Below are 24,989 nucleotides of genomic sequence, written 5' to 3' on the forward strand. Positions count from 1 at the left end.
GGTCAAGAGGAGAAGGTCAACACTTGCACCACACCACATGGAACACATAGCCCTCCAGAACACACATCAGCACTGCCTTCACATAAAAACACAAACAACACACCCACCTTCATGGAGGCTCTCAATAAAAATCTACCCAAACAGCATAGATTTCCAAGGCAGAAAAGCACATGACCACCACAACACAACACTAATCATGAGACACATAACTCTCCTAAACATTGTGCCACTCAACCAAAGCCCCTAAGGCAAAACAGCATGCCCAACACACTAGTCATAGGAGACTCGATAGTGAGGCAAACTGATGTCCCACCCACCAGGTTGTATAAGGAGAAAGTAACAGTCAGCTGTTTGTCAGGCACCAGGATCCACCACATAATGCACGCAATCAGGTCCCTCAGCAATCGGTACAAATATGATTCTGTCATTGCACATGTGGGTGTGAATGACCTGAGAAGTACCTCTCTGGACTACATGAAAAGAGACATGGAGGAGCTCTTGGATTATGTAGGCCAGGCGGGTATGACTCTAACCCCGAGCAGTATCCTACCATCACCCAGAGTAATACCACAGTACAAGCAGAAAATGACTGATTTCAACAATTGGCTAAGTGTCTGGTGTCATTCTAAGGGGATCCACTATATGTCTTCCTGGGATGACATGACTGACAGACTAGATGCTTTGCCAGAGATGGCCTGCATCTGTCACCCCTGGGCTTCTGGATACTGGCCAAGGCTCTTGCCACCCCTATAGTGCTTTTTTTAGGCGGTGTTCCAAAGACCAAATTACCACTGTAACAGCTACAAACAAATGCAATCTGAGAGTCATGCTGTTCAATGCTAGAAGTCTAAATCTAAAAATGCACTCACTCGAAGCACTCCTTAAAATGGAAAACATCGACATTTGTGCTGTAACAGAGACCTGGTTGAAGGCAGCAGAAAGCACCCCTGCACTACCAGGCTATAACTCATTCCACACCTTTCAGCCACAGAACTTGGACCAAAGCTCTAAAGGCGGTGGTGTTTCCATATTCATAAAGAATGAGCACACCTCCAGATGGATAGCCCAACATAATGCAGCTGAGATACTTCAGGTACAGCTAACATTGGGTAAGACAGCAATTCAGGTTGTAGCCTGCTATAGGTCCCCAACCATGTCCCAAGCCTCACACTCCATGTTCTTAAGCACCCTGGAGAATATTAGGGTCCAACCTAACACTCTCATACTGGGCGACTTCAACTACCCCTCCACTAACTCGGAAAACTACTCATGTACCAATACACTTGCCCAGTGCTTTCTGGAATTCATTAATTCCAATGCTCTGGACCAGCTCGTTCTTACCCCCACTAGAGGTAGCAACATGATCTGGTCATTACTAACATGGGTGACCGTTGCGCTACACCAATAGTCAACTCCTCCTTGGTTAAATCCGACCACAACCTAATCACCTTGGAAATCCACATCTCTCCCACCCCCACCCCCCCCCCCAACAAAGGTAACCACCATGAAAAACTTCTCCAAAGCTAACTTTGGGCTCCTAAAAACAGAGGTGGCTAACTTCATAGCACCCATGCAAATGGAGAATAGTTGCATGACCACTGAATCATACACCAATGCACTGAATGAACATGTACACAAATGCAAGGATCTCACCATACCCAATAGAACCAAGATGCTCTCCTCAAAAAAAAGGAAGCCAATCTGGTGGTCCCCTGGCATAAACAAACTCTATAACAGAAGGAGGAAACTGATGCGGAATAAGGCAAAGTCCCAAGACTGGATAAACTCCCTTATCAGCCTTAACAAAAGGTTGAGATTCCTCATCAAATCCTCTAAAGCTAGCTATGAAAACAGAATTGCAGCAGATAGTAAAGACAACCACAAGTCCTTCTATAGTTATTTAAAGAATCTCCATGACGATAACCAGATTTGCTCTGAGTTATTGCGCAATGGTACCTCATATACCGAGCCAACAGATATTGCCAATATACTGGCCAGCAGATTCAGTGCTAACATTACCCCTCCCCCCAAAGGACCAATCACAACACCAGTAGATTGCCAGGCACCCAGTATTACTGCTGCACAGGTTAAAACAGCACTGTCCAAGGCTAAGAATACAGCTTCTATGGGACCTGACAATATCCCTGGCTGTGTTCTACATGAACTACAGAGTGAATTGACACCTCACCTGTATGACCTGTTCAATCATAGCCTCACCTCAGGCTTTGTCCCTACTGAATGGCGCACTGCTAAAGTCATCCCTCTCCACAAAGGAAGAGAGACTACAGATCTTGGGAATTATCACCCAGTTAGGCTGATGAGTCTGATATGCAAAGCTATGGAATGCATCATCATGGACCTAATAAACAAGGATATAGGGAATCTCCAAACTCTGGATCCTACACAGTTTGGCTTTGTGAAGGGTAGATCATGCCTGCTCAACTTGGTTGACTTCTTTGAGTCAGTCACCAGAGCCGTGGATGTGGGCAAGGTGGTTCATACAGCCTACCTTGATCTGGCCAAGGCCTTTGATACCATTCCCCACTCAGGAATCATAGAAAAACTCACTAAGCTAGGCATAAACTCCTATATCACTAGGTGGGTTGCAAACTGGCTCTCAGATAGAACCCACAGTGTGAAAATAACTGACTCCAAGTCAGACTGGCAAACAGTCACGAGTGGAGCTCCACAGGATTCGGTCCTGTGTCCTCTTCTGTTTGGTATCTACTTCTCTGAAGTCCAGGCCAACATGAAGGGACTCAGTCTGACAAAGTTCACAGACATTTTCAAGTTTGGAGCTATTATTAACTCCCCAAGTGATGTTGACATCTTACAGGAAGGCTTCAATGTCACTATTGACTGGTGTCATAACCATGGCCTTAAGCTCAATGCCAAAACATGTGTCATCATCCTCCTTGGGAAAAACCCAAAAACTCTCTTGAATTATCACATTGATTGTAGTCCACTGAACACAGAAGGCGTTATAAGAGATCCGGGAACACAGGTTGACAGTAACCTCTCTTTTGACCACCACGTTGCTACTGTAGTCACAAAGTCATTTTATGTGGCACATCTCATTACTAAAGGTTTTGCATCCAGGAAGAAAGAGGTCATTGTCTCCCTCTACCCTTCCCTCATTAGGCCAATCATCGAGTACAATGCCCCATTTGGCATGTAACTCACTAGACACCTGTAACAAATGGGGAGGCCACAAAAGTACCTCAAAAAGAGGATCCTAGGCCTTAAACACGTGTCTTATATAGACAGACTCAAAAAACTCCAACTATTCTCTTATATCTTATATTGCCTACTTAGAGGCGATCTTTGCTTGAATTACAAAGCCATGTCTGACCCAGCTCTGTTAGAAATGCTACATCTAAAGAAACCTAATCCCTCCACACCACACACTCCAGAGACCTCAACCTCATTATCACAATTAACAGAACATGCTGGATAGACAGGTTGATAACCCAGAGACTGCCTATGCTATGGAATAGACTTCTCATACATGTCAAGCAGAGCACCTCACTGGCCCTCTTCAAGAGAAATCTTGATGAGTGGATAAGAAATAGAAAATCAACCCTGGGGATCACTCCAATGGCTCTACTCGACAGAGACACTAGAAACTAAGGTCAGGTGGCACGCTGCCAGGGTAATCCTATGGGCAAGGCTTGTAAAGGCTCCAGGGCCATTAGCCTAGTACACACCTATGAACCTATAAATTGTCTGCTTTATTGTGCCAGTTAAATTGAATTTTATTGCTGTTTTCACTATTTACAAAGCTTTTTTGTTAGTTTTACTGTTTGCTAAGTATTTTCTGGCATTTTTCACCATTTTAAGCTATCTGTTCTGCTTTTTCTGTTTTTTTCCTCCAAGCAGTGTTTAAATAACTAATTTGTTAACTATTTAAAACATTCTTTAGAGCCTCATTGCTGATTTGCTGCTGTTTTAAACTTTTTTTGGTGTCTCACTGCTATTTTTCTGCTGTTTTAGATATTCTCTAGTGCTTTCCACTGAAACTAGGGTAGCTAGTAGCTGTGACATAGTCAAGATACAGGCTTGCTGCTTCTGGTACTGTTTGTGGTGGTTTGTTTGTTCTGAGCATGTTTTCCATGCCATTTTGGATTGAAAGGGAAATATCTGCAGTGTTGTGAGAAAATTGTGCTAACTGGGACCTGTCTGTTGAAGGGAGGCCAGTCAAGGGCTTGGAATAAGCATACTCATTGGTCCTTTTGAATCTTTTTAAAAGGTTTTAAAGATTTTAGATTCTGGTATTTAGTCCCTGCATTTGAGTAGGCATTTGCTTGTCTGTACCGAGCTGAACTTAGATGGGCTACCAGCCATAACTCTGAGCTAAGATATTAGATGTTAAGAGGCTTCTGAGTTTAAAAAAAACCCATAAGTTGACTGTTTTTTTTTTTTTTTGTACTAAACTACACTGTTGTATTGCAATTGTCTACTTTATTGTGCCTGTTAAATCTGACTTTATTGCTGTTTACACTCTTTACAAAGCTTTTTTGTTAGTTTCACTGTTTAAGTATTTACTGATATTTTTAACTGTTTTTAAGCTACCTGTTCTGCTTGTTCTGGTTTTCCTGCCAAGCAATGTTTAAATAACTGATCTGTTAGCTGTTCAAAACATTCTTTAGCACCTTCTTGCTGATTTTCTCCTGTTTTAAACATTTTCAGTGTCTCACTGCTATTTTTCTGCTGTTTTACGCATTCTCTTGTGTTTCCCACTGAAACTAGGGTAGCTAGTAGCTGTAGCATCATCCAGATACAGGCTTGCTGCTTCTGGAACTGTTTGTAGTGGTTTGGTTGTTCTGAGCATGTTTTCCAGTCCATCTTGGATTGGAAGGGGCTTAACTACACTTTTGTGAGAGAATTGTGCTGATTGAGACCTGTCTGGTTAAAGGGAGGCTGTTTTATGGCTTGGAATAAGCATCCTCATTGGTCCTTTTGAAACTTTAAAAAATTTTTTTTTCAAGTTTTTAGCTTCTGGTATTTAGGCCCCACATTTGAGTTTCTGCTTATTTGTACCAAGCTGAACTGAGGTGGGCTACCAGCCACAACAATAAGCTGAGATACCAGATGACTAGAGGCTTCTGAGCTTCTAAAAATCCATAAGTTGGCTGTTTTCTTTTTTGTTTATTTGTACCATTTACTGCACTTTTTTATTGACTGCCTCCTACTATTATACTGCATTTATTTACTGTGTACTAAACTACACTGTTGCACTGTAATTGCTTTATTGTGTCTGTTAAATTGAATTTTATTGCTGTTTTCACTCTTTACAAATCTTTTTTGTTAGCTGCACTGTTTTAAGTATTTACTGGTATTTTTCACTGCTTTTAAACAATCTGTTCTGCTTGTTCTGGTTTTCCCTCCAAGCAGTGCTTAAATAACTGATCTGTTAACTGTTCAAAACATTCTTTAGAGGCCCCTTGCTGATTTTCTGCTGTTTTAAACTTTTTTTTTAGTGTCTCACTGCTATTTTTTGGCTGTTTTAAACATTCCCTACTGTTTCCTGCTGAAATGAGGGTAGCTAGTAGCTGTAGCATAGTTCAGGTACATGCTTGATGCTTCTGGAACTGTTTGTAGTGGTTTGCTTGTTCTGAACACTTGGAAGGGTCCTATCTGCACCTTTGTGAGAGCATTGTGCTGATTGGGAACTGTCTGGTAAAGGGGTACCAGTCTAGGGCATGGAATAAGCAACATCTTTGGTCTTTTTGAATCTTTTTTAATTTTTTTTCAAGTTCTTAGCTTCTGGTATTTAGGCCCTGTATTTGAACAGGCTTCTGCTTGTTTGTACCAAGTGAACTGAGGTGGGTTACCAGTGACAGCTCTGAGCTGAGATACCAGATGACTAGCAGCTTCTGAACTTCCAAAAAAACATAAGTTGCCTGCCTGTTGCTTATTTATACCATTTACTGCACTTTTGTAATGCCTGCCACCTACTTTTATGCTGTATTTATTTACTGTGTACTAAACTACACTGTTGTGCTGCAATTCTCTGCATTATTGTGCCTGATAAATCAAATTGCATTATTGTTTTCACTGTTTACAAAGCTTTTTGTTAGTTTCATTGTTTGCTAAGCATTTACTGGAATTTTTCACTGCTTTTAAGCTATTTCTTCTGGTTGGTCTGGTTTTCCCATCAAACAGTATTTAAATAACTGAGTTGTTAACTGTTCAAAATATTCTTTAGAGCCTTCTTGCTGATTTGCTGCTGTTTAAAACTTTTTTTTATTGTTTCACTGCAATTTTTCTGTTTTAAATGTTCTCTAGTGTTTCCCACTGAAACTAGGGTAGCTAGTAGTTGTAGCATAGTCCAGGTACACACTCACTGCTTCTGGAACTGTTTGTAGTGGTTTGTTTGTTCCTGGCACATTTTACAGGCCATCTTGGATTGGAAGGAGCCTATCTGCACTTTTTGCAGAGAATTTTGCTGATTTGGACCTGTCTGGTGAAGGGAGGCCAGTCTAGGGTTTGGATAAGCATCCTCATTGGTCCTTTTGAATCTTTTTCAAGTTTTTTTTCAGGTTTTTAGCTTTTGGTATTTAGGCCCTTCATTTGAGCAGGTTTCTGCTTGTTTGTATCAGCTGAACAGAGGTGGGCTACCAGCCACAACTCTGAGCTGAGATACTAGATGACAAAAGGCTTCTGAGCTTCCAAAAATCCATAAGTTGCCTGTTGTTTTTTTTGTTTTTTTTTTTTTTGCTTATTCATATTTTTTACTGCACTTTTTATTGCCTTCTGGCCTTCTGTCTACTTTTAAACTGTGTTTATTTACTGTGTACTAAACTACACTGGTGTACTGCAATTCTCTGTTTTATTGCACCTTTTAAATAAAATTTTATTGCTGTTTTCACTGTTTACAAAGTGTCTTTGTTAGTTTCACTGTTCTTTTAAGTATTTACTGGTATTTTTCACTGTTTTTAAGCTACCTGTTCTACTTGTTCTGGTTTTCCTGCCAAGCAGGGTTTAAATAGCTGATCTTTTCTTAGGATCATAGGATCATAGGAGATTACTAGGCTATCAACCCAGGTTATTTTACAGTACGTAGAGGTACTGTTCAATTCCCAAGATTGCATTTAGTGATGACTGCCTATGTCCAGGAGAGTTGTGAGCACTATCCCTGGTAAGAATTTATGGTGCCCCATCTACTCATTCAGGTTCCTCTTGAACAGTGTCAAAGAGGTGCTCTGTTTCACATGAATCAGTAAGTAGCCTGTTCCAAAGATGTGGCAGTTGCTGGAAGATAAATCTGTCCCTTCAGCATGTCCTATTTAAGTCACAGGCCATAATAAGTCCCTGGAACGGGTGGCACTAGACCCATTTGATTTACAGATATGCAGTAAGTTCATTAGGTTTTGGTCTTGGGTTGTGCTGTAGGACAGGCATAAGTCTCCCCTAAGAAATCTATACAATATGGAGTATAGTGACAAGAATTTTAGTCAGTCCGTGTAAGGCAAATGCTGGAGGCCCTTGATCTTCTATATTAGAAACTCTGAGGTCTCTCTAATTGCTGTAGGTGCTTAGTATAGTACATACTGAATGGGGCTTTATAGGATCATAGGAAGTTAATAGGCTATTGGCCCTGAAGCCCTTATAAGCCTAGCCAAGAATTTAGCCCATGCATAGACAAATCAGCACCCAGTGCCCCTGTCCAGCAGGGACATGGGTGGAATCCCTGGGATGTATTTTCTATTTCCCATCCAGTTATCCAGATTGCACTTAAAAAGGGGTAAAGAGGTACTCTGCTTGACGTGGAGAGAGAGTCTATTCCATAAATGGGGGAGTCTCTCAGACACAAATCTGTCTCACCAGCAAGTCCTATTGATGTCACAGACCAGGTTGAGGTCACGTGTGTGGGTTACTCAAGTGGAGCTTGACTTGTGGATATGCAGCAGTCCCATCAAGGCGGAGTCCGAGATCCCCTTGTTCCTGTATTGTTATACACAATTATGGGCTGGATAAGTGCCGAGTATAGGGAGTTATAACTTCTTTGGCTCTCAAGGAATTGCCTTTACTAATAAAGTGAGCTACGTGGAAAGCTTTCCTTACAAAGGTAGCCCGTGATCCCAGGTCCTTTACCACTTCAAGGGTATTTAGGGTATTGTTATTGATTTGATAGTATGAAGGGACATTGTTTGTACCAAAGGGAATGACGATACATTTCTTTGCATTAAGTTTTAGACCATGACTAATACACCAGTCGTTGGTCTGTGTGAGACCCTCCTGGAGTATACTACATCATTTGGGGATTCAGTCATTGCACCTAGTTTGCAGTTGTCTGCAAACTTGGTCAGCCACAACCCATTAGTTTTGACCTGAACTTCTGAGAAGAATATAGCAAACAGTAGGGGGCCAGCACTGACACCTGTGGCACCCCAGCACTGACCCCTGTGGCACCCCACTGGTAACAGATCTGATGGTTGATGTGGAGTCACCCACTTTGATAGCTTGTGTCTGGTTTGTGAGCCAGTTGGCAATCCATCTTACAAGAGAGGGGTTTACATTCAGTTTGCTAAGTTTATCAGTAATGCCTGAATGTGGGATTGTGTCAAAAGCCTTTGTCAGGTCGAAGTATGCTGATTGCACAGATCTGCCCTCATCAATGGCCTTGGTCACATTCTCAAAGAAATCCACCAGATTTAACAGGCAGGATCTGGCCTTCATGAAGCCAAATTGGGGAGGATCCAGGGTTTGGAAGTCACCTATGTCTTTATTTAAGAGGTCCAAAATGATATGTTCCATAGCCTTACAGATGAGGCTGGGCAGTCTTATGGGTCTGTAATTCCCTGGGTCAAGTGCTAGGACAACTTTGTGGAGGGGAATAACTGTTGCTGTTCTCCATTTCACAGGAACAAAGCCTGTGGTTAGGCGATGATTGAAAAGAGTACTTAGTGGGGATGCTACTTCTTGTCTTAGAAGACAGCCTGGGATGTCATCTGGTCCCATAGAGGCTGTTTTTTTTTTTTGCCTTGGACAAGGCTTTGTGGACCTGATCTTCAGATATGTGTGGGGGGGGGGGGTTGGTGGAAGGTGTGTTGTAAGTTAGGAGGATATAAGGGAGTAAAATCATTACCAAACCTATCCACTAGCAGCTTTGATATCTTTGTGAGGTCAGTGTGTGGGATACCATTGGCCACTAGTTCTGCACATAGGTTCATAGGTAGATAGGTAGGTACCAAGCTATTGGCCCTAGGGCCTATATAAGCCTAGCCAAAAAGGTACCCTGGCTTTCACCACCCAAGAAAATTATTTTCCTGTTCCCCTGTCAAGCAGAGCCACAGAAGTGATCCCTGGGGTGAATTTCCTATTTTCCATCCAATCATCAAGATTTTTCTTGAAGAGTGCTAATGAGGAGCTCTGTTTGACATAGATAGGTAGTCTGTTCCAGAGTATGGGAAGTCTATGGGACAGGACTCTATCTCTCCAGCATGTTCTATTTATTGTGGTGACAAGGTTTAGGTCCCTAGAGCGTGTAGCTCAGAGGGATTGGGATTTCTTTAAGTGGAGCATGTCCAACAGCTCTGGGTTTGACATAGCTTTGTGTGTTAGGCAGAGATTGCCTCTGAGCAGGCGATATGCGATGGAGTAAAGCTGGAGTTTTTTGAGACGGTCTGCATAGGGCATCTGTTTGAGGTCAGAAATCCTCTTTGTGAGCTATTTCTGTGACCTTTCCAGTTGTTGTAGATGTCTTGTGAGGTGCATACCAAAAGGGGTGTTGTACTCTATAATGGGTCTAATGAGTGATGAGTAGAGGAGAACAATGACCTCTTTTTTTCTGGAAGAGAAACCTTTTGTGATGAGGTGAGCCACGTAGAATGATTTCCTGACCACTGTGGCAATGTGATTATCAAAGGAGCGATTACGGTCCACCTGTGCCCAAGGTCTCTTATCACACTTTCGGCATTAAGTAGACTACCACTTATGTGGTAGTTTATGGGTACAGAGTTTTTACCAAAGGGGATGACAATACACTTTTTTGCATTGAGCTTCAGACCATGGTTTTGACACCAGGCATCTGTCACAGTGAGGCCTTTTTGTAGTATGTCCATATCGTTAGGAGTTTTGATTATGGCTCCTAGTTTGCAATCATCTGCAAACGTTGTTAGCCAAAGACCTTCTGTGTTAGCCTGTACTTCAGATAAGTGTTGGTTCTGTCCATGAGCCAGTTGGCAACCCATCTTGTGACATAGGGATTTATACCTAGTTTAGTGTGCTTGGGTCTTACGTTTTAGGATATGTACATAGCTATAAAAGGCCTTATGGTTATCCTTGGCTGTACTTGCTAAGTTTCTCTCAAAGGAGCCCTTGGAGGATTTGACAAGTTGTCTTATTTGCCTGTTGAGGCTGAGGAGGGTGCTTTTCCATTGTTGGGGCCTTGCCTTTGTTTTCTTGGACAGCAACTTTTTGCATTTATTGTAAAATTTGTTGATGCTGGATGTCCACCATGGCAGTTTGTTTTTACTTGGTGCTCTGGCATTGATTCTTTCTTGTACAGCCACATTTATACACTTATGCAAGTGACTGTACAGGGCTTTGGTGTAGTTACAACTTTCAGCTTTGGATGGGGCTTGGAATGCATTTATACCTTCACCTAGAAGGGTAAAGTTTGCCTTGGTCAAGCTTTTTAGTCTGATTTCACACTTTGTGAGTTCTGGTGTTAGTGCCAGCTCAAAGGTGACTGATTTGTGGTCAGTTTTAACTAATGAAGGTCCGACAGTTGCACCAGTGCATCTGTTTGACATGTTGGTGAGGACCACATCCAGAATGTTTGTTCCCCTTGTTGGGGTATGGAGAATGTGTGCAATCTGACAGTAAAAGGATTATGGTACAATGTAATTTTATGCATAGAATAAGTTGTTCATGAAGCCCAGTGAAAGAATTGATGAACCTAATATACGTAGGTTAAAAGAAAAATGGTACTAACCGTAAAATAAATAAATACATGAATTAAATACATTTAAGCACTGTCTTTTAAAAATAGACATATATTAGAACAAACTGATGAAAGTTGAAACTAATACAAAGCTCAGAAGAGACATAAAGATGTATTATTTCATAGATAGGGGGTATAATTAATGCAACAGCCTTCCTGATGAAGTGTAGGCAAAAGTTATTCCTAGGAAGAAAGCCAACATCAATAATCAAGTCCAAGAATACATGAGAGAAATGTTAAGTTAATATTTATCCACAGCGAGGTTCATTTACTTGTTGGGTTCGTTTTTTGTGGAGTCTGTGTTTCCTTCTTATTTCTGTATAGGTGCTATCAGGCAGAGGCAAATCTTCCAGTCAACAGAAGAATTTACAGTGAGTCACTTATTTTACAACTATATGTTCTCCTATTGACATGCCATACTTTTTGCATTTGCCATGATTCTTGTCTAATAATAATTAATTATAAGAGCTGATGAAAATCATGTCATTTTTGAAAAAAGTGATCAAATGCCTGTTATTCAAAATGGTAAATGATTAATTTAGTATTTTTTTAAGGGAGAGATGGGTGAGAAATTGAAAATTTAGCATGGACCAGTTCACATGTCTCTGAGAGACAGAGACAGACAGTAATGACCAAATTACCATACCATCTAGAAATTTCCTAACATAACCCCTCCTAATAAATGCCTATGATACATGGGGACTTAAGTGGGTTGGGTTGCACGGCTAGGCTTATAAAGGCCCTGGTGATCAATAGCCTAGTGTATATCTATGAACCTATGAATCAAAGGCCCCAACTTCCTATATTGGGCACTAGGCAGTTGTAAGTCCTCTACCTCAGTATGATCTGCTTTGAAGTTACTGTACCATGAGGGGACACAGATTTCCCTCACTGCAGTAAACCTCTTTGAAAGATGTGAATTTTGATTAAGTATACCTACTTGGGATTCATACAATTCATCTTCCTTGTATTGTCTGAATCTTCATTATGGGTGACTCTTTTCACACATAAGTAAGGAAAGAATGCCAGTGTTGTTTTAAATCATGGATAATAAAATGAAACATTATGATTGCATGCAACTTGCTCAGCTTTCTGATCTTGGATAATAGGTTCATAGGTTCATAGGTTCATACTAGGCTATCTGCCCTAGGGCATTTATAAGCCTATCCAGAGTGTGTTTGGCTTTCGCCACCCATTTTAAATTAATTTTGCTATGCCCTTTTTCGAAGTTAGTATACTGTGCCTCTGTCTAACAGTGACACAGAAGTGATACCCGGGGTAAACCTACGATCTCCCATCCACTCATCAAGATTCCTCTTGAAGAGAGTCAATGAGGGACTCTGCCTAACCTGGACTGGGATTTTATTCCAGAGTGAAGGGAGCCTCTGGGTTATGAATCTGTCCCTCCAGCATGTCCTATTTATTTCAGTGCTGAGGTTCAAGTCTCTCGAGCGCGTAGCTCGATGGGATTTGGATTTTCTGAGGTGCAGCATGTCCATTAATTCCGGGTTGGACATGGCTTTATACGTCAGGCACAGATTGCCTCTGAGCAGGCGGTATGCCACTGAGTAGAGCTGGAGTTTCTTTAACCGGGCAGCATATGGCATCTGTTTGAGCCCTTTGATCCTCTTGGTGAGGTAATTTTGGGGTCTTTCCAGTTGCTGCAGGTGTCTGGTAAGGTACATCCCAAAAGGGGCATTGTACTCAATTATGGGCCTGATGAGGGATGAGTAAAGAGGCAGAATGACCTCCTCTGATCTAGATGTGAATCCTTTCATGATTAGGTGGGCTATATAAAATGTTTTTCTAACCACATTGGCCATGTGGTTGTCAAATGAGAGATTGCTATCAACTTGGGTCCCCAGGTCCCTAATTACTTCTTCTGTACTTAATGGATTACCACCTATGTGGTAATTTGTGGGCACTTTGTTTTTGCCAAAGGGGATAACTATACACTTTTTGGCATTTAGCTTGAGGCCATGGCTCTGGCACCAGTTGTCTGTTTCTATGAGGCCTTTTTGGAGGATGCTTGTGTCAGCTGGAGAGTCGATTATGGCGCCCAGTTTGCAGTCATCTGCGAACTTGGTCAGCCACAGTCCTTCCGTGTTGGCCTGTACCTCCGAGAAATATATACCGAACAACGGAGGTCCCAGGACTGAGCCTTGTGGGACGCCACTTGTAACTGGTTTGGAGTCTGACATGGCTCCAGCAATTCTTACCATGTGGGTTCTGTCCTTGAGCCAGTTTGCAACCCATCTAGTGACATAGGGGTTTATATTTAAGCTGGTGAGCTTATCTATAATGCCCGAGTGGGGTATTGTATCGAAGGCTTTTGCAAGGTCCAGGTAGGCTGTGTGGACCACCTTCCACTCGTCAATGGCCTTGATGACTGTTTCAAAGAAATCGACCAGGTTTAAGAGGCAGGATCTGCCCTTAACAAAGCTGAACTGGGTAGGATCCAGTGTCTGTAGGTCCCCAATATCTTTATTTATGAGGTCCATGATGATCCTTTCCATAGCTTTGCAGACCAAGCTAGTCAGGCTTATGGGGCGATAGTTTCCAGGATCCGTTGAGGCACCACCTTTGTGGAGAGGGACCACTGTTGCTGTACGCCACTCTTTGGGTACATATCCTGTAGTAAGGCTGAGATTGAACATAGGTTTATGTTTGGGTTTAGCTCTTCTTGGAGTTCATGTAGGACGCAGCCCAGGACACCATCTGGTCCCATTGATGCTGTGTTTTTTGCTTTGGAGAGGGCAGCTATTGCCTGAGCATCTGAGATGTCAGGGGAGCAGCACTCTGCTGGGATAGATATTTGCCCTTTTGGTGGGGGGGGGGAAAGTTTGTGCTGAACCTGTCAGCTAGGATTCTGGCAATGTCTGTGGGTTTGGTGTATTTTTTGTCATTTTGGACTAATTCTGAGCATATCTGGGAATTCCCACCCAGGTTCCTAACATAACTAAAGAAAGCCTTGTGATTATCCTTAGTGTCCTGTGCAATTTTTCTCTCAAAGCTGGCCTTAGACGATTTTATGAGTGCCCGTAGTTTTTTGCTAATACTGATCAGAGATGCCTTCCCTTTTTGGGATTTTGCTCTATCATGTAGTAGCTTCCTCCTTCTATTGTATAGTTGGTTTATGGCTGGGGTCCACCAGACAGGACGTCTGCCTTTGGAGGATTGGGTCTTGGTTTTATTTGGGATTGCATGATCCATGCATTCCTGAAGGTGTTCATAGAATGCGTTTATAAAGGATTCTGCGGTCTGGGCCGTATTTTCCACAGGCCCGGGGGCTTTGAAGGATTCCACCTTGGTTTTGAGGAGTGTGAAATTTGCTTTAGAGATGTTTTTCACTGTGGTTTTCTGGGCAGGGGGTGGGGTCGGGATGTGAATATCCAGTGAGATTAGTTTATGGTCTGATCTTACCAGTGAGGGATACACTTCTGGTCTGAAGCATAGAGTCCCCATGTTGGTGATGATCAGGTCCAGTATGTTTTCCCCTCTTGTGGGAGTGGTAACAATTTGTTCCATAGCATTTGAGTTTATAATTTCTAGGAACCTTTGGGCTAGGGTGTTGGAGCTAGAGTAATGCTCCCAGTCTATGTTTGGGTAGTTGAAGTCGCCCAGTATAATGGTGTTTGGAGAGACCTTCATATTTTCCAGCGTTCTCAGGAAGGCCGAGTGGGGTTCCTTGGTTTGGGAGGGTGGTCTGTAGCAGGCTATAAACTGGAAGGCAGTTTTACCCACTGTTAGTTGCACATGGATAGTCTCTGATGCTTCGTGCTGTGCCACCAACCTGGAGGTGTGGGTATCTTTGACGAATATTGATACTCCCCCTCCTTTTGTGGTTTGGTCCAAGTTTTGGGGCCAAAAAGCATGGTATGAGCTATAACCTGGTAGTGCTGGGGTGCTCTCGGGAGCCTTGAACCTGGTTTCTGTTACTGCACAGATATCGATGTTCTCCATGCTAAGGAGAGTTTTGAGTGCATGCATCTTGAGGTTTAGACTTCTGGCGTTGAGTAGCATTACTCTTAGTTTCTTATCCCTTGTGATACCTATTGTACTAGTTACTACATAATCTTCCATTATGAACATATGAGAAAGAATACTTATATTTCACCTCTTTCTGTTTCACTTCTAAAATTTTCATTAGTACTTTACTCACAACTAGCGAAAATGCCTTATGGATTCCAATGGCAGTATCTCATTTTGTATCACTGCACTTTTTAAGAATCATTTTCTTTAAATATAAGTGAATATTTCTAATCTGCACTGTTCAGTCTTTTCCAAAAAGTGGTCAGTTGCTTAATGTACTGCTCTGAGGAAGCATTATGTAATAATACTTCCTATTTTTTGCAATGCCTGTGATGCCCATAAAACAAAGTAACAAGAATGTATATATATATATATATATATATATATATATATATATATATATATATAAAGTGTTCTTGAATGACTTTGGTTTCCTAGCTATGATGTGCTAATTAAACTGCAACTACAACCCACAGATGAGAATAACAGTAATGAATATTATTGCAGTATATAGTTTACTGCACAGTTTCCTTTGAAGTTTTCCATTTACTTTAGTGGCATAAATTAATTATCTGCCCAGTTCTTCATTCTGTCTTGCTTTTAACTTTTTCCCAGTTGCCCACTGCTTCTAAAGAAAATGTTAGCAAGTGTCCTAACTTTCATGTCCATAAGAATAAGGGATATGCAAATCATGGGTTGCCTTAGGGAGAAGGAATACAATTTTCTACTGTCTAACAAGGACGTAAATGACTTTTTACTGATTTAGGCTGGCAGCTCTAGTTTGTAGACAAGCTTGGTAGGAAGATAAATCATTACCTACAAAGGAATTCCTTTAGGTATAATAAACATTTGGGTTGTAATATGTCAAAAGCTAAAGCTACAACAAACATAGTACGCACAAGTAAATGTTTCTTAATATGTGGATATAGTAATCTCATTCCAGAAAAACTGTTTACATAATATTCCTTTGCCTTTTTATTACTACAGTAAAGAACATTCGGTTACTCATGTTAATTTTGATAATATTCTTATTTTGAGGATAACATGATGTCTGTAACTGTGCTTCTACAGGGAAATGATGTTTGTGAGCTTCATATTCACAACGTTATGATCATCCTGCCTTCAAAGACAGCTAACTCTGTGTATATCCTAACAATCTCTTCTCAGTGTAACAGCCAAATTTTAAATAAATGTTTATAGACCTGGGATCACAGAGGATACATTTTACAGCTTAGAACCATGGCAAAGGAAAACCTAGTCTAACAAATCTTAGTAATATATATATAAAAACAGAAGCAGTATCCAAGTGCTCTGTATGAGTTTTAAATTTCTTTGCCAGTTTACAGTGTCAAAAATCCTGCAAATTTGCTTCTTTCTTGTTGGCATGTACTATAAATTATATTGCAAACAGATTACCTTATGCATTGTAGAACAACAAAAGAAACAATACATCCTTCACATGTTTATGATGTTAGGATTTTCAAATTCAAATTCACTGACTACTATTTCACTTTTCATGTTTTAAACAAGTTTAGATGCTCTTCACTCTTCTGGCATCCATGTGCAGTAATATTTTTGAAATGCAGAACCTCACTGAAACTGGCTAGCCTAACTTTTATATTTCCAGACAGAATGGCTTTTTGTAACCTTGCAATATATTTAGTAGCACAATGGACATATTGTCCTTCAGACTAGTTAAATTATTCTAGAAATCCACCTAAGTTATGTGTGGTGGTTACACTGCCATCAGGTTATCTGCAGCTACATTGTAGAAAGAAATAAATCCAGATGTTGAGGATTTAAAATCTGCCTTCTGCTTACCATGAGGCAGAAGCACATACCGGCAGTTTATTGGACTGTCAGGTAATAAATGAGCTATTTCTAGAATTATTCTTTTTCTTGTTACCAGTGTTACTGAAATATGTTTGAAGAAAAAATACAAAAGGAAATTACTTTCTAAAAGATGGCATGTTTTTGTTTGGTACATCCCTTGGCCTTGTAGAGATTAACATATTTCATGTCTCTCTGTACGCTGTTACAAATATATGCAGGTGAGGGAAGGTTGGGCTTATATTTCTTATGAGCAGTGAGGATGAGAAATTTGTTGTTGCTGGATCATATTACTTGTTAACAGCCTGACAATAATGGATTGAATTGTGTATTTAAGACAACCAATCCTACAACCTCACAGACCTTCCATTAGGAAGTAACCGGATGCTGATGATGGACATGGGTTATGACTTCAGCACAGTGGTATGCCACAATCTGAACATTCTATAGAGAAGTGGTTGTTGTTCTAAAATACTGACACTGTAATGGGAAACAAGAGTCGTGTGTGTGTGTGTGTGTGTGTGTGTGTGTGTGTGTGTGTGTGTGTGTGTGTGTGTGTGTTTGAGAGAGAGAGAGAGCGAGAGGGAGCATGGTACTAAAGGAAAAACTTAAAATGCTGTACTCTTTTACTTTTTAAATGTGTACACTGCAGCATTTAACTAAAAGTTAACATGCTTCCGTTGTGATTATTTTGTGCCTTAGCCTTTCTGCAAAAACCCAGGGTTGTTCTGGTTTCAGCTTTTCCCAGTTAGGGGTCGCCACAGCAGAACTCCAGTCCGCTAATGATTGGCAGTAGAATTTTATGGTGCCAAGGTGCCAGACAGACACCCAACCTTCAACAAAGGCACACCCATTCACACGTCTTTCAAATGGCAGTCGACCACGGGGAGAACATGCAGACTCCACACAGAAGACACTCCAGCCGAGAATCAAACAGGAGAACCTCTTACTGTGAGGTGACAATGCTACCGCTGCACCTCTGCAGCTTAAATTAAGTAATAGACCATAGTTCTCAACCTCTTAGACCAAGAAATCTGGATAAACCCATAAATAATAGTGTGACAAATGCCCAAAAATTGGAACAAGGGTGAGAAGATGGCATAATGGTTAAGGTGTTTACCTGGCAAACACAAGCGGCAGTGTTTGATTCTCCCATGGGTTAATTGGCTAGGATTAAAATGGCCCACAAGGGGCAATTAGCCTAGTACTAACCTATGAACCTAAATATTGTTCTTGCTAATTTAGAAAGTTAATGGAAAACAGGTTTTGTATTAGATTAATTTTCTGAAGAGTATGAAGTCTAAAACTCAAATGTCTGTCATTTTTAACGTCTAACAGGGATATATATATATATATATATATATATATATATATATATATGTTTGTTTGTCACCACCACTGCAGTATATATATATATATATATATATATATATATATATATATATATATATACATTTTCAAATTTACAGAGAGAACAATTTACAAAAGAGACATTGCAGAGAACTAGCATACAGATTGTAGACTATACAGCCATTAGTATACAATAAGAGAGTATTCCCCCTATATATACAATGAGAGTAGATAAGAACCTGGTAGAGTATTGCAAGATATCTCACAAATGAATAACAGTATATAAATGTTTAAGTTTTCCATATATACATTCAAGCAAATATACATGTAAGAGTATACATACATATATATGCATACACATGCATACACATACATACACATGTATACATACTTATATATATATATATATATATATATATATATATATATATATATATATATATATATATATATATATACATACATATATATATATATATATATATGTGTGTGTGTGTGTGTGTGTGTGTGTGTGTGTGTGTATATACATAGATATATACATATACACATGCACACACATACATATATATATATATATATATATATATGTATATATATATATATATATATATATATATATATATATATATATATATATATATATATATATATATATACACATGCATACATACACATGCATACATACACACACACACACACACACACACACACTCATAGGTTATTGCTCACACATGGATAGGTAAAGTTAGATGGTGTTGTTTGTGTTGTCCAGAACAGATGGGGGTGTAGAAATAGTAAGTGGACGAGGCTTTAGGGGATCAATTACAATTATATATATATATATATATATATATATATATATATATATATATCTGCATGGGTCTACTTCTAATCATCGAAATACCACTTACGCAAAACCGAATTTACTGAGACAATAACACCAAACAGTGAATGCACTGAACGTTTACACTACCGAATTCTTTAACAGGGAACATATGCACTTGACCAACATAGGAAAATTTGCCCTTTTCCCGACTCTAGTGTGATCCTGAAGGTGTAATATTTAGTTGGGTGGGGTGGAGGGCCCAGGCTTCCACACTGGGGGTGTGTGGGTGATTTTGTCATACTGTGGTGTGTTTCTACGCTGAATGTTGGCCAAGTGCATACGTTCCTTGTTAAAAATTTAGTACTATGATTGTTCGGTGTATTCACAGTTCGGTGTTATCATCTCAATAAATCCAGTTATGAGTAAGTGGTCATTCGATTATTAGAAGTAGACCCATATATATATATATATATATATATATATATATATATATATATATATATATATATATATATACAATGCATCACTGAAGGTCAAAACAGGTAAGGTCGCCTCCATTTGTTACTGGCTTTTTTAGTACTGAAAAGGTGGTAGAGTGTTATAAGAAATCGTAGTACAGAGGAGGCTGTTTTTTTTTAGTGCAATCACAGAGTTAAAATACAAAAATAGCAGGATGGGGGTGTGCAGTGGGGCTTGTCCCTTTGCATAGAACATGTTTATAGCATTTTTGGATTTTTCTGTTTTGTTCTTTTGTCACTGATATTTCAGTCTTTGTTGTTTTGGTCCATTAATATTTTGACCTTATTATACATACATTTATGGGTGCCAACCACTAGAGCAAATGGCAAGTGCTCTGATACCCTGTAGAGTAGCACTATTTGATAGTCACAGACAGAGGGTCAACAGGTATGCACGATCAACAATCCCTGAGTAAGGGAATATTTTCTTCCTTTGGGGATTGTGCAGTCTTGGAGTAATATATATAATTAGTAGTGGCTGTGGGGATGCAGCTTCCCACATCAAATGGGGGATGCAGGGGTGGACTTGCTCCTTTGCAAAAGCACTTGCCTTTGGTTTAGTTTGCCATGGGGGTCAATATCAGTGACTTTGACATCATGACATTGATCTACAGTGTGTCAGGGCATTGAAAATTTTATCTAGTGCCCTAGACCCATATAGACAGATAGATAGATAGATAGATAGATAGATAGATAGATAGATAGATAGATAGATAGATAGTGTGCATACATATATATATATATATATATATATATATGTACACACACACACACACACACACACACACACACACACACACACACACACACACGCACACACACACACAAAAAGAACCCTGCATACTTTACATATATGTATGGCCGCCACTGAGTTTTGTGAATTCCATTTTTGGATTTAGGTCCACTTTCTGTTCAACTGCACTAAGTAGGTATCAGGGCAACACTGTAGTAAACTCAGTCTTCCCAGAAGTCAATAGTCTAGAAAAAATATTTTGCTAACTTATATGTTGGAGCTAAACCCTTGTGCTTTGTGATGTATTGTTAAAGCCTATAACAGAGCAGCACAGATCAATACTGAGTTTTCTTGGTGTCTTGTCACACACTTTCAGCAGTGAGATTACTTTTCGGCTTGTATTTATTGTGGGCCATTACCCATTCAACACTTGAGTGTTTTGAGAGCCTATTGATCATGTCACCTTGCCTTGTATGTAAAAGATTAATTTACAGTAATACCACAAGCTGTCCGTACAGAGTTTTGAGATTAGCTCACTCTGCACTTCCTTTTGGAATCTGAACTTTATTTTCCCAACAAATACAGACACAGAAATAACCCCAATGAGTCATGATATTTGTATGTTGGTTTTCCTACCCCCCCCCCCAACACCCAGTAACACACATTCCTCACCAATACTTTTCTTTTTCTTCTGCTAATATACAGGTTTAGGTTCAAACCTGAGTTAAAGCTGGAAGAGGTACATTGACTACAGTCTAATAATTATGGAAGCTGTGACTTTTTTTTTTGTATATGCTTGAAATGTCCTGTACTATGATGTACAGATATAAATAATAAGTCTGAACTGTGTCAGAAAATGTCTGAATGATGAAGTAGCTATCCAGTTAGTAATAAATAAATGAATAATGCACTTCCTTTTGGCGGTTGGTGCAGGTGATCAAAGCTATAAACTGTTAATGAGCTACTTCCAGTGGCACAGGGTTTGATTCCTGTCAAACGTCATTGGCCAACTGTGTGACCTTAACTGCACAGTGCTTTGGGGGAATTTGGCCTCAGCTCCTTAATAGTATTCTGCACTGCATACCTAGAATGAACCTCTAATATAAACACACAAACTATTCCAGTAGGTGTACCTGCCTGACCATGGCTGCCTAGAATCATCATGCTTACTTTTAGGAACATATCACTGAATCTCTTGCCATCAGTCACATTTTTATATGCATTTGTGGTAGGAGGCATCATATATCCCTATGAGTGCATGTTCTTCATACGCTTTTGTGTGTATGTGTGTGTTCATGCACTGACATATGTGTGTCCATGTGTTTCTGCATGTATGTATATGTGTGTTCTAAAAGTATTTTATGTCTATGAATCTGGGAAACCTTAAGCCATTCTAAGGTCATGGTGTGGCTTATTTTACTCCAGTATGAGAATGATTATGGGGAATCAGGGGTAATTTATTAGACTATAAGCACATTTTAGTTGAATTGGGTGCATGTGTTGGTTAAATTCATGCCAATGTAAACTACAGAGTGAGGAATAGTGGTGATTCTAGCATGCTGACTTGTTACAAATCTTGCAGTCCTGTTATAAAGTCACTGTAGTTTCTGAAGAAGGCTCAATTGTACATCACTCAGTATATTCACAGAACTGAGAAGGGGTTTAAGCCTATATAGTGTGGCAAAAAACAGCCGAGAACTAGGTATAAAAAAGTTCTCAGCCTGTAAAGAATTCTGCATTTCTGAATTGCCTAAGTTATTGCAGCACTAAACATGCTTATCTTACCAAGCTAATTATCAATGATCAGTCCAGGTAGTCTGTTTCATAGATTCTTAGTAAGCTTATGGTCATAGGAGACCATCTAAAACTCAGCCACATCATCCAATACTGTGGGAGACTAGCAGTGTTCCCTATTAAGTGGACTTCCTCCACATGTACCCTGTTAAAAATTTGAGATTACCCATCTTTTTATCCAAAGGTGGTTAGGAAAGTTCTACATACGGCCAGGCAATTTAGGAAACAAGTGATAAATTGAGTTAGGTATGTGTCCTGTCACCTAGTGTTGCTGATATGATTGTGTAGGTTTGACTCCTTTATTTTGGTAAAGGAGCTCAAAGAGTGCTGCACTGTTCATAGCACATAAAGCTAAACAGATCACCCCTCTGGAGTCTTTATGACACTGAGTAGGGCAACAGAGTTTTTAGTCTATCAGAGTAACTTGGGTTATTGAGACCCGAGATCTTTTTGGTGAGGAAATCTTGAGTTCTCTCAAGCTAGTTTGGCTAGGTGGTAAGGTGCATTGAGAAGAGTAGTTATATTCAATGAAAGACCTACAAAGGAAGGAATAAAGGAGGACTTTAACTCCCATGTATTTTTAGGAGATACCACAAAGGGTAAGTTGTACAAGCTAGAAAGACTTTTTAACCACCTACAGACATGATGGCCAAAAGAGAGTATGCTGTCAACATACAACTGATTGTGTCAGATTTAACTGGAATGCTGTCTATATGAAAAGCAGTAATAGTGCTAGATTTGTCAACTGTGCTGCATTTCTTGGCTTTGAGGTTTAGTCCATAACTGATAAACCTAGCAATTGCTTGGTCCAGCACTTACTGGAGAATTTGAATACTAGAATGATATTTGGTAACTGTCCCCAGTCTACAAACTTGGTTAACAATAGACCCTTGACAGTAGTTTTATGTCACAGAAAGATATACCAAAGAGGACAGGACCTATCACAGATCATGTTGGCATACAACTACTGAGATTTTTCTATCTATAGCAAGTATTCCCAACCTTAACAGTATGGGTTCTGTCAGACAGCCAATTACCAATGCAAGGAACTACGTATGGGTTAATGATGAGATGGAAGGAGTTTGTCAATAATCCCAGGATAGGTGATAATATCAAAGGCCTTAACAAGGTCCAAGGAAGCAGTGCGAACTGTATGCCCCTTAACCTTGACTTCAGTGACCTTTTCATAGACTTCAACCAGGTTGAACAGGCATGATCTGTCTTTTATGAAGATTTAATGGTGACAAATGAAATCAGTCCCTGAATCTCAGGATGAAGCTCATTTGCAACTTGTACCTTTAACATTTTGTGCTAAACTGTTTGGTGGAGCTAATTACTTCAACCATGGGTAAATCAGAAGAATACATGGATAAGTTTTAGGGTCTGAAGATAATAGATGCAGATGATGGAGACAATATCACATGTGAGAAAGATGGTACAACCCTCAGCACATTGATCTAGTCTGTCATCTCCATAGTATTTTAACACCCCTCCAGTTAACATGCCAAAGAGTTATAGGCCATGCAGTGAGCTCTGCAGAACAACAAGGGAGAAGTTGCATTATTCCATCTCATAGACTGCACCCCACCTTCTGTGTAGGTAGCTGGTCATCTATAGGCAAAGACAGGTAATTTATATGAGGCTATATCAAATGTAACATATATATTTCAGAACAATGATCTGACATGTTTGATATACTTTAAATGCGCCTGATAGTTTAATGGTGTCAGGTAGTTGTGTTATTATGTACTTTTCAGGTCTAAATCTATATTGCATAATGGATAGAATATATTTATTAATAATGTGCTGGTGGAGAAAAGCATGCATGCATTTTTTCCAGAATGCATGAAGACAAGATGCAAAAATCATTGAAAGCAATCAAAGCACTTCTGTAATATAGAGATTTTACAAGGGCCTGTTTCCAGATTGGTGGTACACTTCTATCTTTGATGAAATCAATGATTAGTACTGACACATAGGAGGTTATGGACTTGGCTATAGCTTTCAAAGATTAGTGGTATAAATTTCTGAATGAGGCTGACCCAGATTTCATTTTATAAAAGGAGTTATGAATCATATGGTGGGGAGTAAAAGTTTGAAATGAAAGAACAACACATTCTCACAACACTCTCAGGTCTCAGACTACCTCCTTACTAACAATCTCCTTTCCAGTACTCAGCATGGTTTCCGACCAAACCATAGCACCACCACTGCCTTACTTTCCTTTACTAACACTATCCTTCAGCATAAAAACAATGGCTATCTCAACTCTGCTACTTTCCTAGACCTATCTAAAGCATTTAACATGGTCTCACACAAACAACTTATCTCTTTCCTCAGTAACCTATCCTTCTCGCAATCAGTCACCAACTGGTGTCAGAGTTACCTGTCTGACCGCCAACAATCCGTTGTATGGCAGAATGACATATCTCCCCAACTACCTGTCTCCATAGGGGTTCCCCAAGGATCCATCCTTGGACCCCTACTCTTCTCTATTTACACCAATAATCTAGCCTCTGCCACCAAACATGGCACACTCATACAATACGCAGATGACTCAACCATCATCTGCTCAGCCCACTCCCTACCAAAACTGCAAAAAGTCACACAGGAAGCCTTTTCCTCTGTTGAAACTTCATTATCTGATGCCCAATTAATACTCAACCCAAACAAAACTAAACTACTCATCTTCCAACCCACCAAACATACTCAAAACAACTCTCACTTTAACATCACAGCAAAAGACAACACCACTATATACCCAACTGAACACACCAAATTGCTAGGAGTGGAAATAGACAATAAACTAAAATTTGACATTCACATATCCATGACTATAAAAAAGTCCACAAAAAACTAGGAGTGTTATACAGAAATAAACAATTTCTCACCAAAGCAGCAAAGATTTCAATAGCAAATTCCCACCTTATCTCCACCCTGCTTTATGCCTCTCCA

Source organism: Protopterus annectens, chromosome 3.part1, assembly GCF_019279795.1.
Source record: "Protopterus annectens isolate FY-2018-M chromosome 3.part1, PAN1.0, whole genome shotgun sequence".
Classification (NCBI taxonomy): Eukaryota; Metazoa; Chordata; order Ceratodontiformes; family Protopteridae; genus Protopterus; species Protopterus annectens.